Source organism: Panthera tigris, chromosome B1 (assembly GCF_018350195.1).
Source record: "Panthera tigris isolate Pti1 chromosome B1, P.tigris_Pti1_mat1.1, whole genome shotgun sequence".
Classification (NCBI taxonomy): domain Eukaryota; kingdom Metazoa; phylum Chordata; class Mammalia; order Carnivora; family Felidae; genus Panthera; species Panthera tigris.
Window position 1 is genome coordinate 84,329,104 of NC_056663.1, and position 16,425 is coordinate 84,345,528.

A 16,425-nucleotide genomic window follows, 5' to 3' on the forward strand; every position below is an offset into this window, starting at 1 on the left:
AGGTCTCCATATATGTTTTCTTTTTCTCATAATAGAATTTCCAGAACTTTGGACACAAGGCTAACAGAAATAGACACTGCATTTGCCAGCTTCCCCCACAACTGCTTTTTGTTATGTGTGATCAACTTGTCTCCAACTTCTGGGAAGAGTTTATGAAGGAAGAGGGCATCCCTTCCTCCTCTCCTCCTTCTCCCTTCTGCTGGAAGGTGACTGTTAACAGCTAATGGTCAGTTACCATTTTGGACTGTGAGGTAAACACTGGTGGAACAGCAAGGTAAGAGAAGTCTGGGTCCTGATGCTATTGTAAAGCCTTGATCACACTGTATAGAGTTCCTAGTAGCCCAAGGTTCTCTGTGCTTCTGTTTGTGTGAAAGCAAAATAAAAACCTCTACCTTGTTTAAGTCAGTCTTATTTGGGGGTTTCTGTCAGACACAGCTAAACCCAAACTTAATATAAAATTTGTGATCAAGTGGAAAAGAAAAAGTGAGTATATTAATGGATCATCTGAGTAATATAATTTTTAAGACTTCAGTTATATCAGTTTCACAAATGTAAAGTAATCCCCTATATCTTTATTTTTAGCATACATATGGAAGTTTTATTTTAGTTGTGTCTCTGTAATTAACTTCTCCCCTGTTGGATTATATGACTTGGTATGAGAAGCCGATTGACATAATATGTGTAAAAGAGTTGTCTAAATTATGTAAGATGGGATTTTGTTATTTTATGTTGCCTATGTTCACCTTTTTCATATTTTCATATTTATTTGAAAGAACACTTTCTACATTAAGGATATTTTTCTTTATTTGTTACAAATAGTTTGACTCTTTTCAGATCATGATTTAAATCTAGTTTATGACATTTTTTGACTTGAAAATTCTTTTAATTTATACCATAAATTATATAACTAATCTTATCTATGAGTTCTGTCTTTGCTTACATACTTCAAAAAGGCCTTTTGTACTCTCAAGATTTTGTAATATTTGTGAATATTTTCTTCTAGATTTTGAGGACATATTATTTTTTAAATGTTACTCTTAGACATATTGATTTGTTTTTTTATTAGATAATTTATTGCTGAGGTAATCTTTTTTTATTTATATATAATTGACATAATATTATATTAGTTTCAGGTATAAAACATAATGATTCAATATTTATACATAATGCAAAATGATCATTTTTGTTTTTTGTTTGTTTCTGGTTCGAATAAGTTTTTTCTAATAAAGAAACAGTCAAATAACCCTACAATCATTCATTAAATACTTTTTCCCACTGATATAAAATGCTCATTTTACTATATACTATGTAGTCTGATATACACTTAACTATTTTCGATGTCTTTTATTCTCTTCCATTGAATGTTACTCAGATTCTTTTGGCAAGAATACTTCTGCATTATCTGAATACTGCAAATTTAGAAATTTTTTATATTGAGCAGACTTCTTTTAATTATACAGCTGATGTCCCACTTTTGTGAAGTCTTTCTGCAACATTTCAATTTTCAATTGTTTTTATATTCTCCAACTTTCAAAAGCATTTAAATTTTTACCACATAATTAAACACAATCATTTTTCTCCCAAATTATCATACTTTCAGAAAATATATATTAACTACTTATTATCTGCCAAGCAGGTATAATTCAGTGAATAAAATACCATAATGGGTGTTATACAGAGTTGAATAGATACACTTTGTATGTTACCCCAAAGAGATTTTAATTGCTTGAAATAATAATGGAAAAACACCTGAACTATGAATGTAGGAATAGATTGTCATGGTTCTACCAATTTTTGGCTGTTTCCTTTTAAACAAGTCAATGAATCTCTTTACATTTCTTTTTATTGATGCATATAAATTGAGGGAAGTAAAATCAATGAACTCCAATTCCTAACATAGTTCATAGTTTATGACCGTTGTCATCTTTAAATGCCACAAGAAGTGAAACTGGAATTTTATGTGTTCAACAATAATAACAATAACTTATTTTTTGTGGAATGATCAAATATGTGTGCTCTTCTCCAACTGATTCTCCCAGTGCCTCTATGTGATATTATTAGAATCATTTATTGGACATTTCTGCTTAATGAATTTTCACTGGCTTATCTGAAATGAGGTGAAGATGAGTATTTTCTTTATATTCCCATTAGATGCCTCCAATGACTTTTGCTCTATACTGATAGATACTTACTGAATGTTCCACCTCTTAGCAGAAATTCCTAAGACATATGGAGTTATACTAAAACTTTCTGAAATCTGAAGCACTGGGAATATTGCATCAAATCAATTAAAATTTTTTAGTGTTTCTTTGTTTAATAGATAAGTTTGTATTTGAACCTCATATTGAGACAAGAGCACAGAGTAGAGCCAAACAGCTTCAGTCCAATTTCTTTCTCTGCTATGTATGGTCTGTGTGAAGTTGGGCATGTTGCTCTGCTTCTCTTTACTTCACTTTGCTTTAAGATGGAGACAATAACACGTTCTTCTCTGGGACCATTCTGAGGTTTAAATGAGTTGGTGTCTGGCACACAATAAGAACTACATAAATGGTCCTCTATTTCATTATGTCCAACTATTGATACAATGTAAGCTCTATTTAGACAAGAATGTTTTGGTCACTGATAACCTCCTAGCAGGAAGTAGGCATTCAATAAATATGTGTTGAATAGACTTGTTGAATCAATGACCTATTAAGAGAATTTTTAGGTTAACCCATGTTTTTTCACTCAACACTATTGAGATTTCAGACTACATAAGTCTTTGTTCTAAAGGCTGTCCTGTGCACGGTAAGATGTTTATCAGCATCCCTGATCTCTACCCACTATGTGCCAATAGCACTTCCTCCTCGAGTTATGACACTTAAACTATCTTCAGACAGTGCCAAATACTTACTGGGTGATAAAAATCATACCCCCCTCACACACATACCCACTGAGGACCACTAGGATATGTATAACTTTACCCTAAAAGTAAAAAATCTACATATGAGAGGTGTTGATGGTCCATACGTCATCAAATACATTTTTTTGTTGTTGCTGTTTTTAATTTGTGATGAGGAGACAGCAAGAGCATTTATTATTTAATGTTAAATGAAATCCTTAAAGAATAAACAGCCTAAAGTTAAATACCCTTAGACACTGAAAAAACTACTGTTCAGTTAATCAATTTTTCATTTCAAGAGATTCATTTATTCATTTAACAGTTGGTATATGTAACTAAACAAAACAGTCAAAGATTGCTGTTCTCATGGGCCTGACATCTGAGGTGGGAGAATATACTGTTAAATAATAAAATATTTAAATGAGAAAATTTGAAGATCTGATTGGCTACATTACATGATCCATGAATTGGACAGGATCCCATCCAGCAAAATAGAAAGGAGCTCCTTCGAGCTGTAGAAAAGGAAAAGTTTTTAAAGATAGAGAAGAAGCAGAAAAAAGGAAATATTAGCAGAAGTATCTTTTCAGGCAAGATTGCCCTCCTAACGGGAGCCAGTGTGGGGGAGGGGGAGAGGAGTTCAGTTTCAACATCCTGAATTTCAGATGACTAGAGAACATCAAAGTGGAGATGCTGAGCACTCAGCTGTCCACCTATGAGTGTGAAGTTTAAAAGAGAAATCTGTGCTGTAGATAGGACTTTGCTGATCATTGGCACAGAGCTGGTAAATAAAGCCCTGAGAGCCACCCACAGAGAAAGAAAGAGGACCAAGGAAGGTTCACTCCCAAATGTAGAAGTGGAGAGAAGGAACAGAACCAAGGAAAGAGACTGAGAAAGAGTGACTAGTAATTTAGGAGAAAAGTCTAAAGGTGTGTTGAGCTAGAATCAAAGGTGGAAAATGATTCCAGGAGAAGGGAGAGAACAGATCCTGCTGCAAGGCCCAGCCAGAAGCAACCTGAGAAATGATCATTCAGTTTAGTGATGTGGAGGTCACTGGAGACAGTGTTAGTTTGGGTCCCCAACAGCAGACCCTAAACAAGAACTTGAGAGAAGGGGTTTATTTGAGAGGTATGAGAAGGTCAAGAGTGGAATGGGGAATGACAGAAGGCAGCCAGTAAGTGTGTTATGCCACAGGGAAAAACTGGAGCTTCATCTCACAAGAACACTCTGGGAGAGTGTAAAATACAGGTCAGAATTATTCCAGCCAAGGGGCAAGGGAGTTGTGGTATTTTATTCTTCCCAAGAAGAATAAACGCTATAGGGGAGGGTGTGGGTGATATTCACTCCCTGATGTTTCTTGCTTTCCTCTCATATGAATGGGACTTTCCAAGGATCTGGAAAGAACTTTCAGCTGTAGGTGCTGATTCCGGTACTTTCCAGGCAGAGCTGCAGCACAGTGAAATGGTTAACAACCTAAACGGTGTGGGTGGGCACTTCAGGGGGAGTGGTGATTCTGAGGAAAGCCAGGCTGGAGGGGGTATGACAGAGGGGGGCAGGGGAGGGGCTGATGACATGAGAACAGACTACTCTTTAAAGAGTAATTCTACTGAAGAGGGGGCAGAAATCTGATGCAGCAGCTAATGAAGGAGGTGACCCTGAGATAAGCTCTAACACAAGGATGGCAATTGTAACACTTTAACTGCTGCTACTGATCTGGGAGAAAGCAAGAAACTAATGCTTCAGAGAAAAGTGGGGTGACTTACAAGCCTGATGACTTCAGTAGGGATGGACTGTGACCCACACATGAAGGAACCATTTGTGGATAGGAGCCAACAGGTCGGTGAAAGAAGAGGGTACAGGTACTTGGAGGTGCGTCCTGAAATAAAGGAAGTTTGCAGTGCTTCTTAACTGATTGCTTTATGTTTCTTAGTAAAAACACCAGCAGAGAGTAAAAATGGGGAAGGGTTGTCTGCAGCTTAAGGAGAAAAGAGAAGGTACAAAACAGTCATCTAGAACAGTGGAAGTGTGAACAGACTGGGAATATATAGTAAGACTGCCTGGCAGATCAACAGCCCATTTGGGATTCATGGTCATGAGCCATGAAGTAACAAGCAGAGTCAACATGATATATATATAAAAAAAATTTTTTTTTTAAAAACAAGTTGGTACAAAACAACCTCCCCAAATACACATATAATTAAAAAAAAAAAAATTCCCCATCATAATCAGCTGCCTGAATTGCAGAAATGGAAGCATTAAAGGCAGTGGTGTGCTAGGGTTGGCTTGCACCTGTGCTGATGTTGAGAGCTTGAAATCAGCATGGTGAGATCATCTACAACAGGGAAATTGGCAAATGCTACATATCAGAGTTTGGGGGTTATTTTTTCCCCTGGACACCTGGTTCTTAAATATTTACCAGCAGACTATACTTAGAAGTTGTATATGAGGCCTTATCCTATGCTTTCTTTTTATTTAACCCTTAAGAAAAATATTTCTTAAAGTATTAATACTCAAAGGTACAGTTGATTTGTATTCAATTGGTGTCCATTCAATGATACACAACTAGAATCATCAAAAGTTTTATCAAAATTTTTCATACCTTAAAATCTCATATGTCAGGTCTTACTGCCCAGAACCTTCATGGGCAGAGACAGAAACAGCAATATTCTGGCAAGTATGGATGTCAAGAAATGGCATTTTGTACTAGAACCCAAAGAGAATGCTATATTCTAGTGAACTCTTTGTTTTGCTCTATAATTTCTTAATCTTCTAGCTCTCCTAGTCATTCCACAGCCCTTGGAGATGCTCCTGGGTGGGAGATCCTCATGGATAATCGTCACACATCCCAGTGAATTACAATTCAGAAATAATTCCCGCTGAAGACAACATATAGTAAAGCAAGGAAAAGGTTGATATTATTGTAGGGATAACCTAAAATCTACTCCATTCTCTAATGTAAATGATTTCTACGCTTTAATAATTTTATTATTAACAATTTACTTGATCCCAAACCAAAAGTGTATCCATTGGAGATGAGAATCATTTGGAAGTTGAGATCATCACTGTGAATTCTTAAATGTCTTAAAGAGATCTTTGCTCATGGCAAAACTATGCCCAATTACTTAGTTTTTAAATTAATGTAACTTTTATTAAAGTTGTAATTATAAAGGAAACTGGTTCTCTTAGGCTTTTAACTAACAAATCTTGTTCTACTATTTATAAAACTAATAAGCAAAGAGCAATTATTTTCCACTTTTCCTTGATGAATATCCAATTAATTCAAGTTGAATAGACTAAATTACTTTAAATAATTAATCCTATTGACAAATTTAGTAAATTACATTTTCTAAAATATTTTAGACTATACTTAAAAGTTTAATATATTTTATTTTTAAAACACTTAAAAAAACTTCCTGACAACTCAAAATGAAACCCTTCACAAGAAAAACCTGTCTGTACATTGCAAACAGCCTTGTAAATATAATAAAGTATGATTTTAAATAGAGTGCATTGCCAGTTCTTATATTTTTACAAATTTACTCAAATTCTCAAGTATAGTTTTAGCTTAAAAACACAATTCCAAAATCCATGACATGTTTTAATTTATACTAAGATTTTTTCACTTACCAAATTCCTTTAAACATTACCAATTCTTTAGCTACCAAATATGAAAAACTGCCCCAATAATTTAAAAGTTTATTCCAGACCTTAAACTCAAAGTAAAAATGGTTAATATATTTTATCATAACTGTATTTAAATTAAAACTTTCTTGTTTTGATAAACTACATAATCAAGTGAAACCCATTCACTATTTCAGAAGAGTGAGGTTGATGATTCATGATAATGATATGATTACCTGAGGGTCAGGGCCCAGAAAGACACACAACAGAGTGATCATCTGAATCTCAAACTGACATGCTTAGTCCTTCGTTAGACTCACTAGGTGATCAAGGGCTTTAAATCCATACTGATATCCAATTCCTTCACCTAATTTGCATAGATTAAAATCTGTATTCTCAATGAATTTTTATACAACTTCCTTCAACTAAACTAATTACCACTGTTTTGAATTTTAAAATCTTTCAAATTTGGGAGATGTGTGCCATTAGAGATGTTACTACATCAATGTCTTTCTCTGTGCAAACATTTTCTTCTTATCCCAGAGAATCCTTAGTATCCCTTACAACTTGGTTTGATATTTGAAATACAACTTTATTGTTATGCAAATACTGAAGCTCAGTTTCTTCTTTCTTAAACATGTTTTTTTTTATTTTTGAGAGAGAGAGCACAAGATGGGCAAAGAGAGAGGGAGAGAGAGTATCCCAAGCAGGCTCCATTCTGTTAGCGTAGACCCTGATGTGGGGCTCCAACCCACGAACTCTGAGATCATGACCTGAGCTGAAACCAAGAGTTAGAGGCTCTGGGGCTCCTGGGTGGCTCAATCAAGTGTCCGATTCTTGGTTTGTCGGTTCGAGCCTTACAGCCACAGCGTGGAGCCTGCTTACGATTCTCTCTCTCCCTCTCTGCTCCTCCCCGCCCCCCATAAAATAAATAAACATTAAAAAAAAAAGTCAGATGCTCAACAGACTGAGCCACCCAGGCACCCCTGAAGCTTAATGTCTATCATAGAGAAATGGCTTTGTAAACCCTAATTTTATCATTTTTCAATGATTATATTTTTTATTGTTACAAAATACACATAGTATAACACTTACCATTTCAACTATTTTAAGTGTGCAAGTCAGTGGCATTAAGTACATTTACAATATTGCACAACCATCACCATATCTAGAACTTGTTCTTTAGCCCAAAGAGAAACTCTGTACCCCTTAAAAAATTATTCTCTCTTTTCCCTGCCCCCACCTCCTGGTAATCTCAATTATACTTCCTGTCTCTATGAATTTTACCTTTTCTAGGTGCTTCATACGAGTGGAATATACAAGATTTGTTATTCTGTGACTGACTTATTTTGCTTATTATAGTATCTCCAATGTTCATCCAGGTTGTAGCATGTATCAGAATTTCATTAACTTCTAAGGCAGGATAATCTTCCATCATATGTATACAGCACATTTTGTTTATCCATTTATCTGTTGGTGGACATTTCAGTTGTTTCCACCTTTTGGCTAGTGTGAATCATGCAGCTATGAACATCTGTGTACAAGTATTTGTTTGAGTTCCCACTTTCAATTTCTGGGGGGAATATACCTAGAAGTGGAATTGCTGGATCATATGGCAATTCTGTGTTTAACTTTTTGAGGAGCCACAATATTGTTTTCCACAGTGGCTGCACCATTTTACATTCCACCAGCAATGCACGGGAGTCTGAACTTTTTGACAGCTTTACCAAACGTTATTTTCTGGGGTTTTTTTTTGGTTTTGTTTTCCTGTTTGTTTTTTGTTTTCATGATAGCCAACCTAATGGGTATGAAGTGGTGTCTCACTTCATACTTCATCCTTCAAAATAGTTTTCATTCATATTTCCATAATGACATTGATGTCGAACATATTTTCATGTGCTTCAACAATTATATTTGACATAAAAGTGAACATGGTATATGGGAAAAAACATGGAATTTGCACTTAGAAAGACTAGGTCAGAATTCCAAATCCGATAATTACCACCATATGACCAAGACTAATTTATTTAAACTCTTTGAACCTCTGCATCTTCATTTATAAAGTGAGGGAAGTAATACTATTTTCCAGAGCATAAGGTAGACACTCAAATAATGGTCAGAATTAATAACTTTGAAAAGAAGAAAACAAATATAATGTTCTATTTCAGGACACTAGATAGACTGGCAAAATTCCAAATGAGATTCCAGCTTTTCTGATAGTGAAAAAATTCTCTATTTCCCAAGTCATTTAACATTACATTAAGGGAGAAATAAAGAAAATAGTCCTTAAAATAAGAAGACTAATGATCATAAACTTGCATGTTAATGTATAAAAGTAAAAGTGAAACGAAATACTTTAATGCCTTTTTTCTTTTCTTTCCTTTCTTCCTTCCTTCCTTCCTTCCATCCTTCCTTCTTTTTCTTTCTTTCTAACATTTATTCATTTTTGAGAGACAGAGCATGAGTGGGAAAGGGACAGAGAGAGAGAGGGAGATGCAGAATCCCAAGCAGGCTCCAGGCTCTGAGCTGTCAGCACAGAGCCTGATGCAGGGCTTAAGCTCATGAGCCGAGCTGTGAGATGATGACCTGAGCTGAATGAAGTTGGACGCTTAACCAACTGAGCCACCCAGGCACCCCAATGCTTTTTTTTCCTAAATAAAACACACCCCATATTTTTTGTCTCCTCTCTACTCTCAAACCCTTTTGCGTGGTTAAAGTTCTGAGTTCAACAACAAAAGAAATTCTAGATTTCTTGTAATGGGGGGCTTGAACAAACTAATAAATCTTGAACTACTGGCAGACATTTTTCAATGGCAGACACAGGGGAATGTTTTATTTGTTTAATAGAGAGAGAGGGAATTAGCTGTGGTTGTGCTGTCTGGACACAGTGATAGATCTAACTCCCTTATCTAAATGAGAACCATTATTTTGAATAAATTCTTCTCCTGTGTCAGAGAAAATGGAGTCCAAAGCCCAGTAATATAGACAAAGAATAGGAAGGACACGGGACTGCCCACTCCTTTTCAGGCAGAGATCTGTCACAGATGAAAGCAGGATTGATTAAAACACTCATTTTCTGACTTTCTGCCAAGTTATATCACTTGTAGATAAGAAGAACGGCCTGAAAAGTAATACGGCCTGCAGGCATTAATCACACATCAGCGCTTCACCTTTGGTGTTTCAAAACTCCCCTTTTGCAGAAGCAACTGCTGACTGTGCAGAGCTTCATGTTATGTCTTTAAAGCAATCAAGTATCGGAAACATAAAAATTCTGCACTCATACGCATTAAGCATATAAGACATTCACAGTCCTTGAAGGAATTAAAAAATACTTTTCAGCTTTTCTGGTTGGCGACGACTCCCAAATCACTTGAGAAAAATGTAAGAATTTTCACAGCTTCCTTTGAAACACTTCTGTTAATAAAGATGGTCATCCCTTCTGCGCTTCAGTAACGGAAAGACACAGAAGGTGGAAAGGATCATTTCTTATACAAATGAGTCAGGCCTGGGGTTGAATTCTCACACTCCTACTTCCTACCTGGGGGTGACCTGAGGCAAGATATTTAATTTCAATGAGCTTCAGTTTCATCACTAAGAAAGGGAGGATAAGCCCAGCCTCACAGGACTAATGTCACCTGAGCTGTGATAATGGGGAGGGTGCCTAGTGCAGTGCCAGATTAGCGGGTATGCAAAATAAGTCCATTTAATTCGTCTTCTCTGTCTTTACTGTTGTATTTATTATTATTAATTATAAACTCTCCACATGTATCTGACTCATCTCTCTAACTTTTATGTAGAAGCTCCTCAAGGGTAGAAAAATCATTTCTCCTTTTCCGTCTATACTAATGGAGGGCATTTTGTCTATACTAATGGGGTAATCAATATGATATGGCTTTTTTTTCCTAATTATAAAAATAATATATGTTCATTGGGATGATTTAGAAACTACTTAAACTTACAAAGAAAAAAATTAAAATTACTCCTAATACAACACCATAGAGAGTGCCACTCATAACTCACTTTGGCATATTTCCTGCTAGTCTGTCCCCCATGTGTGTTTTGAAAAATTGGGATCATGTAGTACTTAGAGATTTGTGCTTTGCTTTTTTCATTTAACTTTATACAATGAACATCTGTCATATTAGTATCTTTTAAACATGTAAATTTAGTAGTCCATCAACTGAATGTTCATATTTTATTTTACCTTCCTCTTCAACATTTGTTTCCAAATTACCACTACGGTAAATAATAATCCATTGAACAATATCGTACATAAATTGTTGTGCAAATTTCTTATTATTTCCTTAAAAAATGCCTATAATTGAGATTAAAACATCAAAGAAAGAGACTATTTTTAGTCTCTTCAATTAATATAACTTTATGATTTCTTTTTAATTAATATAACTTTATGATTTTTATGAATTTATAAAAGATTCATTATATAAGATCCAGGTATTACAAATATCATTATTCCTTATAGAAAGCAACCATATCTGTTTTGCTTACTGCCTGTAAAGCCAGTGCCTTCCACATGTTAGTAGCTCAATATATATTCATGAAATCAAATTAGCTTGAATGACCTTAAAACCTTGGCACTACTGACATTTTGGCCTGAATAATTGTACAATGTTTAGCAGCATCCCTGTCTTCCCCAACTTGATGCCAGTAGCACTTTCTCTACTGTGACAACCAAGAGTGTCCCCAGTATTGACAAATGTCCCGAGGGAAAAAAAAACAACTACTGTCTCCTCACCACACAAATGTCATTGAGAGATGTTGCCTTAAATTAAACTGCATTCAAAATCACCTACAATTCCACTACATGTTAAGACACTCTGTTAACATGTGTTGTATATCTGTTGCATATGCGTTTATACATACATATTATTTTTAAATAGTCATACTACTTATGTCCTTTTGGTAGCATGTTGATGATTTTTAATTATCTAATGTATCTTAGACCATTCCTGACAATGGGAAACATTTATATCATTATCTTTGATGGCTGCATAGAATGCCATAGTGTGAATACACCAGAATTCCTATAACTAAATCCATATGTATTATTGTTATCAATTTTTTACTATTATAACTACTATTTTAGTGAGTACACACACACACACACACACACACACACACACCACATCTTTAAACAGTCATCCAGTTTTTTCCTTCAGATAAGTCCCCAGAAATGGAAGCTATTGCCAAATTTTTCTTATTCTAATTTATATTTGCAAAATTAATTTGAGGATATGTAAATGGTGGTGCCAATTTTTATCTGCTTTATTAATTTGAGAATGTGCACATTTCTTCATATCTTTGTCAAGTCTAATAGTATCAGTATTTTTCTTTTTTTTTTAGATGTTTTATGACCTTTCTGCTTTTCTTAATTATTCTCATTTATTTCTTTTCTATTTTATTGTTATTATTTTAATGATTTAAAAAAATAGAATTTAGAGATTCATCACTTATATATATAATGACCAGTGCTCATCCCAACAAATGTCTTCCTTAATGGCCCTCACCCATTTAGCCCGTCCCCCTACCCAACACCCCCCACCCCCCGCAGCTACCCTCAGTTTGTTCTCTGTATTTAAGAGTCTCTTATGGTTTCTCTCCCTGTCTGTTTTTATTTAGTTTTGCTTCCCTTCCCTTATGTTCATCTGTTTTGTATCTTAAATTCCACATACGAGTGAAATCATATGATATTTGCCTTTCCCTGACTGACTTATTTCATTTAGCATCATACACTCTAGTTCCATCCACATTGTTGGAAATGGCAAGATTTCATTCTTTTTCATTGCTGAGTAGTATTCCATTGTATATATATACTACATCTTTTTTATCCATTCATCAGTCAATAGACATTTGGGCTCTTTCCATACTTGGACTATTGCCAATAGAGCTGCTATAAACACTGGGGTATATGTGCCCATTCAAATCAGCACTACTGTATCCTTTGGATAAATATCTAGTAGTGCAATTGCTGGGTCATAGGGTAGTTCTATTTTTAATTTTTTGAGGAACCTCCATACTGTTTTCCAGAGTGGCTGCACCAGCTCACATTCCCACTAGCAGTGCAAAAGGGTTCCCCTTTCTCCACATCCTCTCCAGCATCTGTTGTTGCCTGAGTTGTTAATTTTAGCCATTATCACAGCTGTGAGGTGGTGTCTTATTGTGGTTTTGATTTGTATTTCCCTGATGATGAGTGATGTGGAGCATTTTTTCATGTGTCTGTTAGCCATCTGGATGTCTTCTTTGCAAAAGTGTCTATTCATGTCTTTTGCTTACTTCTTCACTGGGTTATTTGTTTTGGGGTGTTGAGTTTGATAAGTTCTTTGTAGATTCTGGATACTAACTCTTTATCTGGTATGTCATTTACAAATATCTTCTTCCATTTTGTCAGTTGCCTTTTAGTTTGGCTAATTGTTTCCTTTGCTGTGCAGAAGCTGTTTCTCTAGGTGAGGTCTCAATAGTCCATTTCTACTTTTGTGTCCCTTGCCTCCAGAGACATGTCAAGTAAGAGGTTACTGAGGCCAAGGTCAAAGAGGTCATTGCCTGTTTTCTCCTCTAAGATTTTGATGGTTTCCTGTCTTATGTTCAGGTCTTTCATCCATTTTGAGTTTATTTTTGTGTATGGTGTAAGAAAGTGGTCCAGGTTCATTTTTCTGCATGTCGCTGTCGAGTTTCCCCAACCATTTGCTGAAGAGACTGACTTTTTTCCATTGGATATTCTTTCCTGCTTTGTCAAAGATAGTTGGCCATATGTTTGTAAGTCCATATGTGTGTTCTTTATTCCGTTACATTAATCTATGTGTCTGTTTTTGTGCCAGTACCATACTCTCTGGATGATTATAGCTTTGTAGTACAGCTTGAAGTGCAGGTTGCAATACCTCCAGCTTTGTTTTCCTTTTCCAGGATTACTTTGGCTATTTGGGGGTTTTTGGTTACATACAAATTTTAGGATTGTGTGTTCTAGCTCTGTGGAGAATGCTGGTGTTATTTTGATAAGGATTGCACTGAATATGTAGATTGCTTTGGGCAGTATCAACATTTCAACAATATTTGTTCTTCCAATTCATGAGCATGGAATGTTTTTCCACTTTTTTTGTGTCTTCTTTGATTTCTTTCATAAGCTTTCTATAGTTTTCAGTGTATAGATTTTTCACCTCTTTGATTAGCTTTATTCCTAGGTATTTTATGGTTGTTGGTACAATTGTAAATGGGATCGATTCCTTGATTTCTATTTTTGTTGCTTCATTATTGGCTTATAGAAATGCAACTGATTTCTGTACATTGATTTTATATCCTATGACTTTGCCGAGTTCACGTATCAATTCTAGCAGTTTTTTGTTAGAGTATTTGGTTTTTCCACATAGAGTATCAAGTCATCTGCAAAGAGTGAAATTTTCACCTCCTCCTTGCCAATCTGGGTGCCTTTCATTTCTTTGTGTTGTCTGATTGCTGAGGCTAGGACTTCCAACACTATGTTGAATAACAATGGTGAGAGTGGACATCTTTGTTGTGTTCCTTCTTTCTGCTTTTTTAATGGGACACAGTTTTACTTGAAACAATGATGGACAAAATATGGTTATTCATATTTAGGTATTTGGCAGACATTTTTTACCCTTCAAAGAAAACAACTATTTGCTACCAATGATGCAATTGGAGTTTTCAAGTGAAAATTAAAATTTTGGGAAATTTGTATCCTAAACTTGACAGCATCACAATACTTATGGACTTTCTGATGAGATCTGCAGTGATATCAATAAGATTATTTGATGTTATATGATGGGATATATCCTTTATAAGATCTTCATAACTCAGGGCACTGATATTTTCCAAATGTACACACTTGCAATGTAAAAGTAAATGACTACATGAAAATGCAAGAGAGACGATGGATTTTAATATAATAGTGTTCTTTGGAATTTTTAATAATTATTAGCAGTGTAAGGAGTTCTTGAGATCTAAAAGTTTGGGAACAACCATTTTAAAGAATACTTTTTTAGGGAAAATGAAATATCACTTTATGTTCTTTCTATAGCTTACATATTGTCTATTAGTCTATGTTATTTCCTGGGTAGAAAGCCTGTGTTTAGGACTGAAAATTAGGATGACTTTTCTGAAGGGAAATCTGTCAGTGTGTTTAAACATGTTAAATTCCTGCTTTGTTTAATCCAAGAATGCTTCTCCAGGAAGTTATGACAAATAAATAAAGGATATGTGCAAAAAATTCAAAGTTTGTTCAAACACACATGCAAAATTAATACATTGCTGATAATCAGAACAAATGTTGAAATGACTTGTGTCCATCAATAAATATGTTCTTTGAGTTTTTTCTCTTGATTTCTCTTTTTTCTCCCTACACTAGCAAAACCATGTTTCAAATGATTACCAAACTGATCAATCTAGCCCAAACTCTAAGTATACCCAAATCTGGAAAATTTTCCATATGAGTGTGGAATGAATGTTGAAGAAACTACCAACATTTCAAACTCAACATCATAAAGGACAAATGCATCTGTTGAACCCTGTGAAACTGACAATACTGACAGCTTTTGCCTTATAAAAACAGGAATTTCACATGGTTCAACCTAATAAAGTGTATTATCTTCTTCCCAGAACTTCAGTCCCTGCATTTGAAATGTCTTCTTTAATTCTTTCATTTGCTGTGTATAATTAGTATAAGTCATCTAGTCCTACTGCTTCTACTTCTATAAAATCTATTTCTATTTTATCTCAGTTCATAAAACTTACTACCCTAATTCTAGTCTTCATAACCTCTCACCTGAGTTATTGGAAAAAATCTCCATATGGCTCACAATGACTCCTTCATTCAGCAAATTGTGTGCCTACTCTATTCTGTGCCTTGAACCTGGTCATACAAAAATAATGTGACAGGAATAAACTCCCTCGAAGGATTCACGCTCTAGTGGCCCCAGAAAAATTACAATACAATATGGTGTTAACAGCGATGATGCTAACAAAACCTTGAGAGTAACTAAAGTCAAACACAATGAAAAAAGTTCAATATATCCTCCACATGCAAAGGGGAATTGTGAAAATTATTATTTTCCTTTATTCTTTACAAAAAGTATTTATTCACCTTTTACTGTGAGCTAGGCATTGTAGTAGGACTACAATGGTGATACTGTGAAGAACAAAACATCCTCCTCATGGACCTTATGGAGTGGAGAAGGAAGCCATTAGCAACAGCATTCCACATGTACATACATAATTACAAGTAGTGGTTTAAGTGTTTTGAAGGAAAAGTGTTTCTCTGTGTATTATGGTAGGCGTACAGGACAGAATTAAGAGTGGAAGAGAGCGGAAAGCGTCCATGAGAAAGTGACATTGAAGCCAAGATGTGAAGGATAAATACAGTCACCAGGGAAAAAAAAAACAGGTAAGGTATTCTGAGCAAAAGCAACAGCGTGAATAATCCCACCATGTGGGAAAGAAGCCAACATATATATGCGGATACAAAGGGGATGGCAGTTGAGATAATATATACTAAAGCACTTTGTAGCTTTGTCAACCATAAAGCAGTAAATTATGTTAATTATTCTTAGCAAAAAGTATTCACAAGGATAACAATGATAACCATGAATTTGTACAGTGTTCTATAACTTGTGATCTTATGAATATGCTACTGAACCCCCAGCATGATTCATGAAGATCTAGAATATGAATATGGTGTCCTATTATTTTTTCCTCTAAAGAGTCTACAAAAGAAAATTTCATCATCTATTATGTATGATTTCCTGCTCACACTAGAGAAACATAAGCAATATTATTGATAGCACAAAAGTAACATTCAAATATGTCTACTTGTCTCTATTTTCACCTATATTACCTAAATTCAAGCTGATAATCTCCCCCTGCCCTGGACTCCAGAAGCCCCTTCTAACACCCTTTCACGC

The 16,425-nt window shown here is 35.1% G+C and overlaps 1 protein-coding gene across 1 annotated transcript in view; it reads right to left on the bottom strand.

Annotated features, from left to right (window-relative positions):
• Positions 1-4,727, bottom strand: part of IL15 (interleukin 15) — a 141,590-nt gene extending 136,863 nt beyond the window's left edge. The window contains exon 1 of the mRNA XM_015541915.2: positions 4,642-4,727. The gene's annotated coding sequence lies outside the window, so the exon portion shown is untranslated. The remainder of the gene's footprint in view (positions 1-4,641) is intronic.
• Between the last annotated feature and the right edge of the window lie 11,698 nt (positions 4,728-16,425).